This window comes from Leptonychotes weddellii, chromosome 9, assembly GCF_054177405.1.
Source record: "Leptonychotes weddellii isolate Sample4059 chromosome 9, ASM5417740v2, whole genome shotgun sequence".
Taxonomy (NCBI): domain Eukaryota; kingdom Metazoa; phylum Chordata; class Mammalia; order Carnivora; family Phocidae; genus Leptonychotes; species Leptonychotes weddellii.
Genome location: NC_138377.1, coordinates 78360338 through 78378879, shown reverse-complemented (window position 1 = coordinate 78378879; position 18542 = coordinate 78360338).

The following is an 18542-nucleotide window of genomic DNA, read 5'->3' as shown; positions in this document are numbered from 1 at the left end:
AAAAAAAAAAACACCTCATTTTTATCTATAATGTTATAAAATTGACATTTCTCTCTAAATGTCAACAAGAATTTTTTCTGAAATAATAGAGCAATGCTTAAGGAAACTGGTGATTTCTTGAAAGTATCTAAATAGAGAATGCTTTGAAAAGTTTAATAGAAATGGCTCCCTTCTTGGGGTGCCTGGGTGGCTTAGTCGTTAAGTGTCTGCCTTCAGCTCAGGTCATGATCCCAGGGTCTTGGGATTGAACCCCACATTGGGCTCCCTGCTCAGCAGGAAGACTGCTTCTCCATCTCCCACTCCCCCTGCTTGTGTTCCCTCTATCGCTGTTTCTGTCAAATAAATAAATAAAATCTTTTAAAAAAATAAAAATAAAAAATGCTCCTTTCCCATGGAGATAGCATTGGCTCTTCACATAGGGCAGTTAGGTTGGGCAGGAGTTTAACAGAGAGCGCTGACTCTCCAATATTGTATAGAAAGAAGTTTGATAAAATGAATGATCTTTAAAACAAAATGTCCTTGGCTATGTACAAGAGTTTTCAGATAGTGTTTTGCTTTCATTGTCCCCGGTCTAATGTCTTACAACTATAGACACATTTCTGTCAAGGTAATGTCTCAAATTTCTAAGTCAGTCAACACACACTTATTGAATGTCCCTATGTGCAGAACACAGTACACAGCTGTTGTCATGGTGTCTCAGAGGAAATTGACTGTCACTTTTTTTGCCATGTGTTCAGTTTTTTTTTTTTTTTTACTGGGAAGAGAAACATAGTTCTATATGTAAAATCTCCTTATAAAGCTCTAAGCTATGTAATACATTTAATTACTAATTTTCAGTTTTCTCAGTGAAATGATCGTGAGCCAATGTTAGGTATTAAAGGTAAATATTAATTACATTGTAGTTGAATTTCTGATCTTGGCCTACAGGATCTGAAAAAAAAATCCAGAGAAATCCATATACCATATACTGAATATCAGTCCAATGTTTTAAAATATTTACAGTCTTTCTCTAAGAAAATGATTAGTTGGAAATACCTGAGGTGCTTTAGAAAGTTTTAGAATTGGAGGAAAGATAGAAGACTAAAAACAATGCTCTCTTGAAGGCAATGTGAGATTGTGAAGTAATTTTTTATAATTACCTATTTACCCTTTACAACTTTTTGTTCCCCCCAGATTGATTCAAAGCTCCTTTGTTGTTCCAAGCATGAAGGTCAATTATGGGAATTGCCAAGGGAAGCTCTTACATAAGATTCCTCCAGAAACACAAAGGGGTTGTTTGAGGAACCTATGTGTGATAGAAAGAATCAAACCATTTAAAAATAGACTTTCATGGTGGTTTCCTCCTACTAGATACCCTCCCCATTTGTAACTATTGAAATCACTGTTTCTGCTTACTTGAAGCTAGCATGTAGTTTCAGGGGATGCAACAAAAGATGATAATTTTCTTTCTGTGTGTGTTTTTGCTGATTTGCTAAAAGCCTCTATGAAAACTATATGTTCGCAAAGACTCCTTTCTCCTCTGAACACTTGGCATATTTTCATCATTCAGAAATAGATGTCAAATATCATCTTGTCTGTGAAGATTTTCTGAAATCTTCTCCAGTGTTCCACTAAGCTCCCATAACATTCCATGTCCATCTCTACCATTGCTAACTCATTATAATTTGCATATAAGATTGTTTCTTCTTATGGACTAGGAGACCCTAGAGGGCAAGGACCACTAAAGCAGTTACCTGATACTATATGTTGGCTAGACAAACAGAGTGAACACATCTTCAAACTCATTACATATATGTTTTTATCTCTCCCTTAATTTGGGCTTTCTCTCCAAAGGCCCTGCTTCCTATGTTGCACATGGTTTATCACATGCATCAAGAGATTAGGGACATTAAGCAGGTGACAAATATCAACAATGAGCTGGGGATTTATTGTAATCAACCAATATGCTCAGGCTTGTAATTGCTCAGAGCTTTTTGCTCCATAATTATATGGTTGCCTCAGTGTAACCATTCAATGATGTTATAATTAGTGGTTAATTAACGAAAGCATTTGCTGAGATGCTGCAGAGCATGAAACTTGTGTGCAGGTTGAAAACATGAGGATTGATAAACTACTTAGTCAACAGTTTCCTAAAAATACTTTACTATATCCCTTTCAAACCTCAACAATTGTACACCCCTTTCTAGCTTGCAGATTCTATACCTTATTCCACAGGTTGTTTTGCATGCCCTCTCAAGCCTGGAATGGACCCGTCTAAGCCTTGCCTTACTATGTCTTCCACCTCACCTTTCTGTACATGCCCTTTTCCACTTCCACACACCTTAATCTTTATGTCAATTTCCAGTCCACAAAGGGATTCCATCTATGTTATTTTATTTGATATGTGAGGTGGATTCTGCAGAGCATTGGCTCAAACTTAGAGATTAAAAAAAAAAAAAAACTTGGAGGAGCTTAAACCACTTGCCTTAGTTTAAAAGGCTTTTGTGGGTGGGGGGGAATCGGAGGGGGAAATGAACCATGAGAGACTATGGATTCTGAGAAACTGAGGGTTCTAGAGGGGAGCGGGGTGGGGGAATGGGTTAGCCTGGTGATGGGTATTAAAGAGGGCACGTACAGAATGGAGCACTGGGTGTTATATGCAAACAATGAATCATGGAACACTACATCAAAAACTAATGATCTAATGTATGGTGATTAACATAACATAATAAAAAAATAAATAAACCCTAAAAAAAATTTAAAAAAAAAGGCTTTTGGTAAAACAGACCTCTCTCAAAGCTGAGACTCTTCATACTCTATATTAAATGATCTTTACAACTTACTTTGGGTAAAATGGGGCATATCAAAAGCAGAAGAGGAGGCAGAGCAGACTACAGTTGGGAGAGAAAGAAAAAGGTAGAATAAAAGGTAAAAGTGAGAGTTAATGTTGAAGGAACATGGTAGGGAGTGCTGTTGATACCTAACAAAATACTCCATAGCATTAAATCAGTACATAAACACATGCTGGATGCAGGACATCCTCTTAGGCATCAGCTTCCCCATCTGTAAGAGGACAATATTAGTAGTATCTAAGTCATAAGGTTGTTTGGGAAAATAGCTAATTGAAATAATGCAAGTTAAGCACTTAGGACAGTGCCAGATACATAGTAAATGCCAATGATTGGGAACTCTTAGGATGTGACAGAGAGAGAGAGAGGGAGGGAGGAAAAAAAAGAAATTGAAGGGATTTGTGAGGCAAAATGGGACCTGCCCACTCAGTGCTACCCAGGGGAAATATGACTGGAGCCCTTGGTTCAGTGAGTCAGGGTCTTGGAGCATATATTCTCCATTGTGGAGATGGTTGTTCCTGCTTGCCAAGCCTGAACCCACTGAGTACTGGAATCCAATGGCTTAGCCCTCTTATTATGATTCCATCATTACTGAGCAATCTACTGTTTATGATTTGGTTTCCCTCAGAGCCAGGGAGATACTTCTCTCCAAATGGCAACACATGCATCTCAGTCCAGGAGGCATCTATTTCACCAGTGTAAATGAAAAACAAATTTCATTCTGGGGGTGCATTATCCACAGTGGCAGCTGGTTCTGTAGCTCTCCTTTTGTTGGCTTTTTGTTTTCTTCCGTATCACCTTTCCATATTTGTCTACTGGTGTTCCTTTTACTTTCTGAATAAACTAGTTTCCCTGGCATCCTCTGTCTCTTAGATTGCTTCACAGAGTAAAGCATGGAGGCATGACCACCCGAAGGACTGATGTTACGTACACATTGGTCATGATGCATGAGAAGAAGAAAGCCATCCATTCAATTCTAATTCTGAAAAGTCCTGGGAAGGACTCTTGTATTCCATGAAGTAGGTATAAAAGGAGGTGTAGTGCTTTGCTTTTCGTGGCCTGAGTGACAAGACCACACAGGAAGGATAAGCTACTGTGACTACCATCCCTGTCAGAAACACAGAGTGAATAAGGAGCAATCCCCATAAGAAAGGAAAAGAGAATCACTGTTACCAACAGAAGAGATAAATTGTGCTAAGCAGGCAAAAACAATAGATGTCTGGTATAGATATGTAAAAAATAGTACTAATCACCAACTATAAATCAGCAGTAATGATACCCTGTCACCCCTCTAGAGACCAAGGGGAAGACCTGTCAAGACAGTATGTTCAGTCCCACTATACTCCTTGATACATGCATCCCAAAACCCTGGCCCCCAGTGACACTTCTGGGCTCTACCCTAGAGCATTGGCGTGAAATACAGCCAAGTAGTCCATTCTCATTACTGCCAAATTTGCAGGTTTGGCTTGACTAGGAGTCACTAAAACTGTTTTAAGCCCGTGCTCATCCTGAAGCAATGACTTCCTCTCTTTAGGCCTCAACTTCCTGTGTGTGAAGATGTTTGAATTGAATCTGTACAATCCCAGCCCTAAAATGCTGTAATTCCTGCGAACTTTGTTATGTCTGTGTTCCAGAAACAAAATTACACCATTGAGCACCAGATAAGATATAATTTTCTTTGTGTTGCCATTCTTTTTAAGATTGGATAATGTTTATCAATACCCATTGAAAGGGTTGCTGATTGCTCATACTTAAATACAGAGTAAATCCTCAATAATAGCCTAATTTTATACTCGGTTTCACTATTGCCTGTCTTCCTAACTCTGTCTTCCCTACCATAGTCAAAGTGATCATTGGAAAACAAAAAGTGAAAGGAAAGAAATCAGTTTTTCTACTGAAACAGACTTCCCCTATTTGATTCCAACAGGAAAAAATCTTACTTTGTAATTAAAAATAATAATAACAATAACAGTAGTTAGTAATAATAACAATAACAATAACAATAATAATGAAGGACATACCTATCATAACTACTTTCACTGTAAATAGACTAAAAACTCCAATGAAAAGACATAGGGTGACAGAATGAATAAAAAAGAAAGACCCATCTATATGCTGCATACAAGAGACTCACTTCAGACCTGAAAACACCTGTATTTTGAAAGTGAAGGAAGCATTTATCATGCAAATGGAAGTGAAAAGAAAGCTGGGGTAACAACACTTATATCAGACAAAATAGACTTTAAAACAAAGACTGTAACAAGAGACAGAGACACTATATGTATACATATATATGTATATATATTTGTAGTCATAAAGGGACCAATTCAACAAGAAGATATAATAATTGTAAATATGCACTCAATATGAGAACACACAAATACATAAAGCAGCTAATAACAAACATAAAGGAAATAATTGATAGTAATACAATAATAGTGTTAGATTTAACATCACACATAAATGGATAGATCATCGAAACAGAAAATCAACAAGGAAACAGTGGCTTTGAATGATATATTGGACCAGATGGATTTAATAGATATATTCAGAACATTCCATCCTAAAACAGCAGAATACACATTCTTTTCAAGTGTACATGGAACAATTTCCATAATAGATCACATGTTAGCCCACAAAACAAGTCTCAACAAATTCAGAAAGTTCAGTCATAACCATTCCTCTTTTATGACCACAACACTGTGAAACTAAATATCAACCGCAAGAAAAAATCTGGAAAGAGCACAAATACATAGAAGTTAAACAACATGCTACTTAATAGTAAGTGGGTCAATCAATAAATTAAAGTGGAAATCAAAAAATACATGGAGACAAATGAAACTGAAAACAACAGTCCAAAATTTGGGGGATACTGCAAAAGCTGTACTAAGAGATAAGTTTATAGCATATAGGCCTACCTCAAAAAGCAAGAAAAATCTCAAACAACCTATGCTTACACCTAAAGGAACTATTAAAAAAAAAAAAAGCCAGTAAAAGGAAATAATAAAGATTAGAGCACAAATAAACAAAATGGAAACTAAAAAATACAAGAGAACAGACCAATGAACCCAGGAGCAGTTGGTTCTTTGAAAATATCAACAAAATTGATAAACCTTTAGCCAGACTCACTGAGAGAGAGAGAGGAAGAGAGAGAGGAGACTCAAAATCAGAAGTGAAAGAAGAGAAATAAAAACTGATACCACAGAAATACAAAGGATTATAAGAGAATATTATGAAAATTTACAATGCAAGAAATTGGACAATCTAGAAGAAATGGATGAATTACCAGAAATATGTAACCCCACAGAAGTGAATCAAGAAGAAATAGAAAATTTGAATAGACCAATTACCAGCAATTAAACTGAATCAGCAATCAAAAAAAATCTCAGGAAACAAAATTATAGGATCAGATAGCATCATAGGTGAATTCTACTAAACACTGAGGAAGAGTTGATACCTATTCTTCTCAAGCTATTCCAAAAAATGGAAGAGGAAGGAAAGTTTCATAATTCATTCTATAAGGCCAGCATTACCCCAGTACCTAAACCAGATAAAGACACCACAAAACAAAACAAAACTACAGGCCAATATCTTTGATGAACATAGATGAAGAAATCCTTACCAAAATACTAGCAAGCCAAATCAAACAATACATTAAAAAAAAATCATTTACCACAATAAAATGGGATTTGTTCCTGGGATGCAAAGGTGGTTCAATATTTGCAGATTAATCAATGTGATATGTCATGTCAACAAGAGAAAGGATAAAAAGCATATGATCACTTAAATAGATGAAGAAAAAAAAATTTGACAAAGGACAACATCCATTCAAGATTAAAAACCCTCAACAAAGTAGGTGAAGAGGGAACATACCTCAATATAATAAAGGCTATATATGAGAAGTCCACAGCTAACATCATCTTTAATGGTGAAAAACTGATGACTTTTCTCCTAAGATCAGGAAAAGGAAAAGGATGTCATTCTCACTACTTTTATTCAACATAGTATTGGAAGCCCTAGCCATAGCAATCAGACAAGAAAAACAAATAAAAGGCATCCAAATTGGTAAGGAATAAGTAAAACTTTTACTCTTTGCAAATGACGTGATACTATATATAGAAAACCCTAAAGACTCCTAACAAAATTACTAGAACTGATAAGTGAATTCAGTAAGGTCACGGGATACAAAATCGATATACAGAAATCTGTTGTAATTCTATACACTAATAATGAAGTAGCAGAAAGAGAAATTTAAAAAACAATCCCATTTACAGTTGCACCAAAAATGCTAAAATACCTAGGAATAAACCTAAACAAGAAAGTGTAAGACCTGTACTCTGAAAACTATAAAATACTGATGAAAGAAATTTAAGATTATGCAAACAAATGGAAAGATATTCCATGCTCATGGATTGGAAGAACAAATTGTTACATTGTACATACTCTGCAAAGCAATCTACAGATTTAATGTCATCTCTGTCAGAATACCAATAGCATTTTTCACAGAAATAGAACAAATAAGCTTAATGGACTCAGAAAAGATGGAATAACAAAAGATTCAAAATAGCTGAAGCAATTTTGATAATGAAGAACAAAACTGGAGGTGTCACAATCCCAGATTTCAAGATATACTGCAGAGCTGTAGTAATCATAGGAGTATGGTACTGGCACAAAAATGTACACATAGATCAGTAGAACTGAATAAAGATCTGGGAAAAACCCATGATTATATGTGAATTGATCTTTGACAAAAGAGTCAAGAATATGTAATGGGGCAATATATGGTATCCAGTCTCTTCAACAAATGGTGCTGTGAAAACTGGACACCTACATGCAAAAGAATGAAACTGGACCACTTTCTTACACCATACAGAACAAAAAACTCAAAATGGATTAAGGACCTAAATATGAGAACTGAAAATGTAAAAATTCTAGAAGAGAACACAGGCAGTAATTTCTCTAACATCAGCCATAGCAACATTTTTCTAGATATGTCTCCTCAGGCAAGGGAAATGAAAGCAAAATAAACTATTGGGACTACATCAAAAAAAAAAAAAAAAAGATTCTGCACAGCAAAGTTAACAATCAACAAAACTAAAAAGCAACCTACTGAGTGGGAGAAGATATTTGCAAATGACATATCTGATAAAGGGTTAGTATCCAAAATATATAAAGAACTTATACAACTCAACAACCAAAAAAACAAATAATGCAATTAAAAGTGGGTAGAACACATGAACAGACATTTCTCCAAAGTAACCATACAGATGGTTAACAGGCACACAGAAAGATATTCAAAACCACTAAGCATCAGGGAAGTGTAAATCACAACTACAATGAGATATCACCTCACACCTGTCAGAATAGCTAAAATGAAAAACACAAGAAACAATATGTGTTGGCAAGAATATGGAGAGAAAGGAACCCTCATGCACTGTTGGTGAGAATGCAAACTTGCAGTTACTGTGGAAAACAGTATGGAGGTTCCTCAAAAAATTCAAAATAGAATTACTACATGATCTAATAATTCCACTACTGGGTGGTATTACCCAAAGAATATGAAAACCATCAATTCAAAAAGATATATGCACTCTGTGTTTGTTACAGCATTATTTACAATTGCCAAATTATGGAAGCAGTCCAAGTGTCCACCAATAGATGAATGGATAAAGATGTGGTATGTATATAATGGAATATTACCCAGCTATAAAAAAGAATGAAATCTTGCCGTTTGGAACATTATAGTTCTAGAGGGTATAATGTAAGTGAACTAAGTCAATCAGAGAAAGACAAATGGGGCAGTAATGAGGATGGACTACTTGGCTGTATTTCACGCCAATGCCAAATTTTCAGGTGTGGCTTGACTGGGAGTCGCTAAAACTGTTTTAAGCCCGTGCTCATTCTGAAGCAATGACTTCCTCTCTTTAGACCTCAACTTCCTGTGTGTGAAGATGTTTGAATTGAATCTGTACAATCCCAGCCCTAAAATGCTGTAATTCCTGGGAACTTTGTTATGTCTGTGTTCCAAAATCAAAATTACACCAGTGAGCACCAGATAAGTTATAATTTTCTTTGTGTTGCCGTTCTTATTAAGATTGGATAATGTTTATCAATACCCATTGAAAGGGTATATTGCATTTAGTCATCCTATTTACACCCTCATTTTGACAGTTTCTTGGTCTTTCCTTGTCTTTCATGACCTAGACACTTTAGGAGAGTACTAGAAAGGTATTTTTTATACACATTTTTCTTTTGTCTGGGCAAAGCAAGGTTTTCCAAGTTTTTTTTAGGTTACCTCCTTTCCTCTTGCTTTGTTCAGTGTATTTATGTCCTAAATTTATAGAACAGATATATTTAAACAGTCTGTATCCTATTCTAGGTTCTCCCAACATTTTAGGGGTATTTTAAAATATATTGCATACAGTAGAAGTCACTCTTAGTAATGTTCAATTCTGTGGATTTTGATAATTACATAGCTTCGTGTATCTCCCACCACAGTACCATGTGGAACTGTTTCACCATCCTGAAAACTTCCTGTGACCTCAAAACCCACTCACACCCCCAGGCAACACTGATGTGTTTTGCCATCCCTATAGTTTTGTCTTTTTCAGAATTTCATAAAATGGAATCATATAATATCTAGCATTTAGATCTGGCTTCTTTCAGTAAGCAAAATGCATTTACAATTCACCCATTTTGGTGCATGAATCAATAGTTTGTTCTTTTTTATTCTAAATAGTATTTCATTCAATGAATGTATTACAGTTTGTTTATCCATTTAACTTTTGAAGGACATTTGAGATATTTTCTGTTTTTGGCAAAATGAATAAAGTGTTTTTGTTCCAACACAAGTTTTCAATTCATGTGGTTAAATTCCTAGGACTAGTAATGCTCAATCAAACAGTAAATGTATGTTTAACTTTATGAGAAACTAGCAAACTGTTTTTCAAGTGGTGGTTATATTTTGCATTTCAAACATCAGTGGATGGGAGTTCCTATTGTTCTATATCCTCATTACTACTTAAAATTGTCAGTTTATTGATTTGAGCAATTCTAATATGTGTGTAGATGTATTTTATTATGTTTTTAATTTGTAATCTCCTAATAACTAACAATCAGTGCATCTTTTCCTGTGTTTATTTTCTAATTGAAGAAACTCTGATGGTTAGCCAGTTCAAATTTACAATTTTTATTGGTTTACCTTCTATTTTTGAATTTTATGTATTCTTTATATTTTCTAAATATATGCCCTTTAACAGATCTGTGATTTACAGATATTTTCTCAATATGTGCGTCATGTCTTTTTGTTCTCTTAAAATGTCATTCACAGACCAAAAGCTTTGGTAAAACCCAATTTATTTTATGTTCTTTTATGAATCATGCTTTTGAAGTCATGTCTAAAAACTTCTAATTGAACTCAAGGTCATGTAGATTTTCTCCTGTTTTCTTTTAGATGAGTTTTAATATTACCTTTTACACTCAGGGCTATGATCCATATTGATTTCATATTGATATAAGGTGTGAGACATATATCCAGGTTTACTGTTTTGTGAGTGCTGTCCAGTTTTTCCAGTACCATTAGGTGGAAAGATCATTCTATCTCCATTTGTATTTGTACTTTCGTGAAAAATCAGTTCACTACATTTTTTTAAATCTATTTTTGAGCTTTCTGTTCTGTTCAATTAATCTGTGCCTGTTTGTTCAGCATTACTGTGCTTAATCACTGCAGATTTAGTTAGTCATAAAATTGGGTAGTGTGGAAGCTCTAATTTGTTTTTCTTTTTTCATAATTATTTTGGCTATTCTAGTTACTTTCATATTCTCTAGAGATATTATAAACCATATCATAAATCTATAAAAAAACTAGTTGGAAATGTGATTGGAATTCCCTTCAATCTGTAGATGAACTGGAGGGATTTGACTTCTCAACAGTATTGAGTTTTCTAATCCATGAACGTGGTATATCTCTCCATTTGAATATCTTTGGAAAAATGTACATTCAGGTCCTTTGCCAATTTAAAAAATCAAATTATTTGTGTATTTGCTATTGAGTTTCATGACTTCCTTATATGTTTTGGATATCAATCTATAATCAGTCATATGATTTGGAAATATTTTCTCCCATTTTGTAGTTTGCCTTTCCATTTTCTTGATTGTTTACTATACAGAAACTTTTTAGTTTGATGTAGCCCTTCTTATTTATTTTTGCTTTTATTGTAATCTAAAAAATCATTGCCAAGAATAATTTCAGGTTAGATTTCATTCTAAGAGTTTTACAATTTCTGGTCCTATGTTAAAGTCTTTAATTTTTTTGAGTTGACTGTTGTGTATGATGTGAAATAAGGATCCAATTTCATTCTTTTATATATGGATATCCAGTTTTCCCAACACCATTTATTGAAGCAATTGATTCCCTATTGTGTAATTTTAGTGCCTTTGTCCAAGATGACATGACTCTATATGTGTGAGTTTATTTCAGACTTCTCAATTCTGTTCCATTTCTCTCTCTGTGTGTATTCATACCAGGACCATACTTCCTTTGATTATTGTAGCATGGGAATATAATTTGTAATTAGGAAATGTGATGATTCCACCTTTTTTCTCCTTGCTCAAGATTGCTTTATCTATTCTTTTGTGGTTGCATGCAGATTTTAGGATAGTTTTTTCTACTTCTGGGAATAATGCTGTTGGAACATTTGCCATTAGAAAAATGCCATTGATAGTGAACACATTGAATCTGTAGGTCACTTTTGGTATTATGGACATTTTAACAATATTATTTTGTCCAATGAAATAATACAGGGTATCTTTCTATTTAGTTGTATCTTCTTCAATTTCTTTCATCATTGTTTTGTATTTTTCAGTATGTTTATCCTCCTTGGTTAAGTTTATTCCCAAGTATTCTATTCTTTTTGATGCTGTTGTAAATGAAATTTTGTTCTTAATTTCTTTTTCAAATCGTTCATTGTTCATATATTGAAATTCAACCGATTTTTATATGTTGATTTTTTATCGTGCAAGTAACTGAATTCATGTATTAGTTCTAACAGTTTTTGTGGTAGAATCTTAAGGGCTTTCTATATATATGATCATGTAATGTCTAGGGATAGTTTTACTTCTTCCTTTCTGATTTACTTTTTTATTTTTCCTAATTGCTGTGGGTAGGACTTCCAAGGCTTGGTTGAATAGAAATGGTGGACATCTTTGTCTTATAACTGATCTTATAGGATCTTATAGGGAAACCTTTTAGCCTTTTGTCACTGAATATGATGTGAGCTTGTCATATATTACTTTTGTTATATTAATGTACATTTGTCCTATCATAATTTGTTCAGTTTTTACCATAAAAGGATGTTAAATTTTGTCAAATGCTTTTTCTGTACCTACTGAGATAATTACAGGATTTTATCCTTTATTCTGTTATTTTGGTGTACCACATTTATAGATATGCACTTTTATGTTGAACCATTCTTGCATCGCAGGGATAAATCCTACCTGATCATGTAGTATAAGCCTTTTAATGAGCTGTTGAATTTGTTTTGTGAGTATTTTTTAAGCATTTTCACATCTGTGTATATCAGGGATATTGATTTGTAATTTTCTTGTCTTGTAGCATCCTCATCTAGCTTTGGAATCAGGGAAGTGCTGTCCTCATGAAATTAGTTTGGAAGTGTTCTCTTCATTTCAGTTTTTTGGAAGAATTTGAGAAGGATTGACATTAATTCTTCTTTAAAGTTTTGGTAGAATTAATCAATGAAGCCATCTGGTCATGGGCTTTTTTTGTTAGGAGATTTTTTATTATTAATTCTATCTCCTTATTTCTTATAGGTCTGTTCAAGCCTTCTATTTCTTCATTTTTTCAGTCTTTGTTAGTTGTATATTTCTAAGAATTTTCCATTTATCCAAGTGTATCCAATTTGTTAGCATATATTTGTTCATACTGGTTTCTTATCATTCTTTTTATTTCTATGGTATCTGTTGTAATGTCTCCTCTTTCACTTCCGATTTTTTTAAAGATATTTATTTTTGAGAGAGAGAGAGCACACGTGTGTGCAAGCTAGGTGGGTTGGAGGGAGGGGTAGAGGGAGAGGGAGAGAGATCATCTTAAGCTACCTCCATGCTCAGTGTGGAGCCCAATGCAGGGCTCCATCTCACAACCCTGAGATCATGACCTGAGCTGAAATCAAGAGTCAGACACTTAACCAACTGAGCCACCCAGACGCCATGTTTCACTCCTGATTTTATTTCAGTTTTCTTTTTTGTTAGTCTAGCTAAAGTTTTGTCCATTTTATCTTTAAAAATAAAAAAAACTGCTCTTAGCTTTTGAAATCTTTCATATGTATTTTTTATTCTCTATTTCCTTTGTTTCTTCTCTGATCTTTATTAATTCTTTTTGTTCTGCTAACTTTGGGCTTAAATTTGTTTTTGTTTCCTTAGTTCTTTGAGGTTAAAGTTAGAATATTTATTGAAAATGTGTCTTTTTTTAATATAGGCATTTGTTTCTATAAACTTTCCTGTTAGAACTGTTCTTGCTTCATTCCATGAGTTTTGGTATATTGTGTTTCATTTTCATTTGTCTCAAGGTTTTTTTTTTTTTCCCCTTTGATTTCTTTATTGACTCATTGGCTTTTTTATGAATGTGTTCTCTTTCTCTCTCTCTCCTCTCTCTTTTTTTTTTTTTTATTGAGGTAGAGTTGACAAACCATATTATACTGGTTTCAGGTATAAAACACAGTGATTCAACATTTATATACATTATGAAGTGATAGCCATGATAAATCTAGCAACTCTGTCACAATATAAAGTTTCTACAATATTATTAACTACACTCTGTATGCTGTATATTACATACCCATGATTTATTTTATAATTGGAAATTTGTACCTCTTAATCCCCTGTACCTATTTTGCCTGCTTATCAACCTCTCTCCTTTATGTTAATCAATAGTTTGTTTCCTGTATATCTGAGTGTTTCTGTTTTTGTTTGTTCATTTGTTTTTCTTAGGTTCTATATATAAATGAAATCATAGGGTATCTGCCTTTCTCTGTCTGACTTACTTTACTTAGCATTAAAACCCTGCAGGTCCATCCTTGTTGCAAATGGCAAGATAGCATTTTTTTTTATGGATGAATAATTTCTCTCTCTCTCTCTGTCTCTCACAGACACACACACACACACACACACACAAACATTTTCTTATTTATTCATCTATTGATGGACACTTAAGTTGCTTCCATATCTTGGCTAGTGTAAATGATGCTTCATTGAGCATAAGAGTGCATATATATTTTTAAATTAGTGGTTTTATTTTTTCAGAGAAATATCCAGAAATGGAATTGCTTGATTATATGGTAGTCCTGTTTTTAATTTTTTGAGGGATCTCTATACTGTTTTCCTTTGAGTTTGCACCATTGTGCATTCCCTCCAATTGCTTGAGGGTTCCCTTTTTTCCACATCCTTACCTAACACTTGTTATTTCTTGTCTTTTTTTAAAAATATTTTATTTATTTATTTAAGAAAGAGAGTGAGTATGAGCACAAGCAGACAAAGGAGCAGAGGGAGAGGGAGAAACAGACCCCGCACTGAGCAAGGAGCCTGATGCGGGGCTTATTCCTAAGACCCTGGAACTATGACCTGAGCTGAAGGCAGACGCTTAACTGACTGAGCCACCCAGGCACCCCTATTTCTTGTCTTTTTGATAATAGCTATTATGAGAGGTGTGAGGTGGTATCTCATTGTGATTTTGATTGGCATTTCCCCATTGATTAGTGATGTTACAATCTTTCCATGTGCTTGTTGATCATCTGTATGTTTTCTTTAGAGAAATGTCTTTTCAGGTCTCCTGTTCATTTTTTAGCTGGATTGTTTGTGTATTTGTTTGTTTTCTATATATTGAGTTGTGTGAGTTCTTTATATATTTTCGATATTAACCTATTGTTGGTTATTTCATTTGCAAATCTCTTCTCCCATGTAGTAGGTTGTCTTTTCATTTTGTTGATGGTTTCCTATGCTGTGCAAAAGCTTTTTATTTTGATGTAGTTTCATTTGTTTTTTTTTTCTTTTGTTGCCTTTGCCTGAGGAGACATATCCAAAAGAATATTGCTAAGACCAATATCCAAGAACCTATTGCCTCTGTTTTCTTTTATGAGTTTTATTGTTTCTAGTCATATATTTAAGTCTAACCCATTTGAGTTTAATTTTGTGTATCGTATCAGAAGATGGCCCAGTTTTATTCTTCTGCATGTAGTTATCCAGTTTTTCTAACACCATTTATTAAATAGATTGTCTTTTCCTCATTGTATATTTTTGTCTCCTTTGGCAGAGTTTAATTGTGTAGACATAGGTTTATTTCTAGACTCTGTTTTGTTCATTTGATCTGTGTATTTATTTATGTGTCAGTATCATATTGTTTTGATTACTATAGCTTTATATTATAGTTTGAAATCAGGAATCATGATACTTCCAGTTCTGTTCTTTCTCAAGACTGTTTTAACTTTTCATGATCTTCTATGTTTCCATACAAATTTTAGGATTATTTGTTCTAGTTCTGTGAAAAACGCATGGTATTTTGATAGGAATTGCATTTAATCTGTAGATTGCTTTGGGTAGTTTGGACATTTTAATTCTTCTACCTCATGAGCATGGTGTATCTTTCCATTTATTGTTATATTATTATCTAATATATTGTTGAATTTGATTTGCCATTTTGTTGAGAATTTTTATCAATATTCCTTAGGGATATTGGCCTGTAATTTTTTTCCTGGTATCTGTCCAGTTTTGGTGTCACAGTAAATGCCTCATGGAATGAGTTTGGAAGCATTACTTCCTCTTCAATTTTTTTTGGAATAGTTTGAGAAGGATAGACATTAACTCTTTGAATGTCCCGTAGAATTAACATATGAAGTTGTCTGGTTGTGTACTTTTGTTTATTGAGAGTTTTTAATTACTACTTTCATTACTAGTAATCCATCTTTTAAAATTTCCTATTTCTTCTTGATTTAGTCTTGGAAGAGTGTATGTTTCTAAGCATTTATCCATAGGCTCTAGGTTGTTCTCTTTGATGGCACATAATATTTCTTAGCAGGCTTTTATGATTCCTTTTATTTTTATGATATCAATTGTAACTTTTCCTCTTTATTCCTGATTTTATTTATTTGGACTCTCTTCTTGATGAGTCTAGCTAAAGGTTTATCAAGTTTGTTTTTCTTTTCGAAGAACTATCTTTTAGGTTTATTAATATTTTATTTTCTGAGACTCTATTTAATTTTTTTCAACTCTAATCTTTACTATTTCCTTTCTTCTACTAATTTTGGGCTTTGCTCCTCTCTTTCTAATTTTTGTAGGTATAAGGGTACATTATTTATTTGAGATTCTTCTTTTTTCCTTAGATAGCCTTTATTTCTATCAACTTTACTCTTTTTCTGTGTCCATAGATTTTGAACCATTGGTTTCATTTTTATTTGTGTTAAGGTATTTTTGACTTACTGTTTCCTTCATTGACTCATTGTTGTTTAGTAGTATGTTGTTTAGCCTCCATGTTTTTGTGTATTTTTCAGTTTTCAACTTACAGTTGCTTTCCAGGTTCATATCATAGTCAGAAAAGATACTTGATAGGATTTCAGTCTTATTAAGTTTATTGAGACTTGCCTTGTAGCCTAATACATAATCTATCCTGGAGAATATTCCTTGTGTACTTAAAAATAATTTGTATTCTTCTGTTTGTGGATGGAATGCTGTGGATATATCCATTAAATCCATCTGGTCTAATGTATCACTTAGGGCCAGTGTTTCCTTCTTGATATTCTCTCTGGATGATTTATCCATTGATGTAAGTTGGGTGTGAATGTCCCCTACTATTATTGTATCACTGCCATTTTTTTTTTAAAGATTTTATTTATTTATTTGACAGAGAGAGACACAGCGAGAGAGGGAACACAAGCAGGGGGAATGGGAGAGGGAGAAGCAGGCTTCCCGCGGAGCAGAGAGCCCGATGTGGGGCTCGATCCCAGGGCGCTGGGATCATGACCTGAGCCGAAGGCAGACGCTTAACGACTGAGCCACCCAGGCGCCCCTGCCATTTTCTTTTTTTTGTGTTTGTTATTATGTGATTTACGTATTTTGGTGCTCCCGTGTTGGGAGCAAAATTTATAATTGTTATATCCTCTTGTTGGATTGATCCCTTAATCATTATGTAATGCCCTTCTTTTTCTCATGTTACATTTTTTAAAAATTATTCATTCAGCTACCCTGTGTCTTTTGATTGGAGCATTTAGTCTGTTTACATTGAAGTAATTATTGATCGGTATGTTCTTATTGACATTTTATTGATTGATTTCTGGTTGTTGTAGTTCTTTTCTGTTTCTTCCGGTTCTTGTAGTTCTTTTCTGTTTCTTTCTTCCTTTCTTGCTCTCTTCTCTGTGATCTGGTGACTTTCCCTAGTGTTATGTCTGTATTCCTTTCTCTTAAGTTCTGTATGTCAGGGCACCTGGGTGGCTCAGTCAGTTAAGTTTCTGCCTTTGGCTCAGGTCATGATCCCAGGCTTCTGGGATCGAGTCTGATGCAGGGCTCTCTGCTCAGCAGGGAGCCTGCTTCTCCCTCTCCCTCTGTGTTCTCCCTGTCTCTCTCAAATAAATAAATAAAATCTTTAAAAAATTTTTAGAAAAGTATTCTGTGTGTCTATTTTAAGTATTTTGTTTGTGGTTACCATGAGATATGTGTGTGTATGCATATATATAATATATATGTATATGTATGTATGTGTATATAACAGTCTATTTTAAGTCAATGGTTACTTAAGTTCAAGCACATTTAAAGGAAATACATTTTGGGTTGTTCAGTATTCACAAATCACTCAATGCAATACACCGCATTAAAAAATGAAAAAGGGTAAGAACCATATGATCCTCTCAATAGATGCAGAAAAAATATTTGATAAATACAGCATCCATTCTTGGTAAAAACTCTCAACAAAATAAGGATAGAGAGAACATAGCTCAACATCCTAAAGGCCATATAAGAAAGACCCATAGCTAATAATCATCCTCAATGGGGAAAACCTGAGAGCTTTTCCTCTATGGTCAAGAACAAGACAGGGTCTACTTTCACCATTGTTATTTAACATAGTCCTGGAATCCTAGCCTCAGCAATCAGAAAACAAAAAGAAATAAAAGGCATCCAAGTCACCAAGGGAGAAGTCCAATTTTCACTATTTGCTGATGACATGTAGAAATCTATGTAGAAACCTAAAAGACTCCACAAAAATATTGCTAGAACTGATGCACAAATTCAGCAGAGTTGCAAGATATAAAATCAATGTACAGAAATGAAGAAGCAGAAAGAGAAATCAAGGAATCAATCCCATTTACAATTGCACCAAAAACAATAAGACACATAGGAATAAACCTAACCAAAGAGGTAAAAGATATGTATTCTGTAGAACACTGATAAAATAAATTGAAATGACACAAAGAAATGGAAAAACATTCCATGCTCATGGATTGGAAGAACAAATATTGTTAAAATGTCTATACTACCCAAAGCAATCTACACATTTAATGCAAACCCTATCAAAATAGTGAAAAATGCTGGTGGTATTTTATATAGGAACTATGCAATTATTGAATTATTTTTGATGAAAATTTTGATGTTATCTTTATCTTTGTCCCTGGTACATAATGTGTCTTTTCCCCGCTTTGGGCTGCTTTTTTTTTTTTT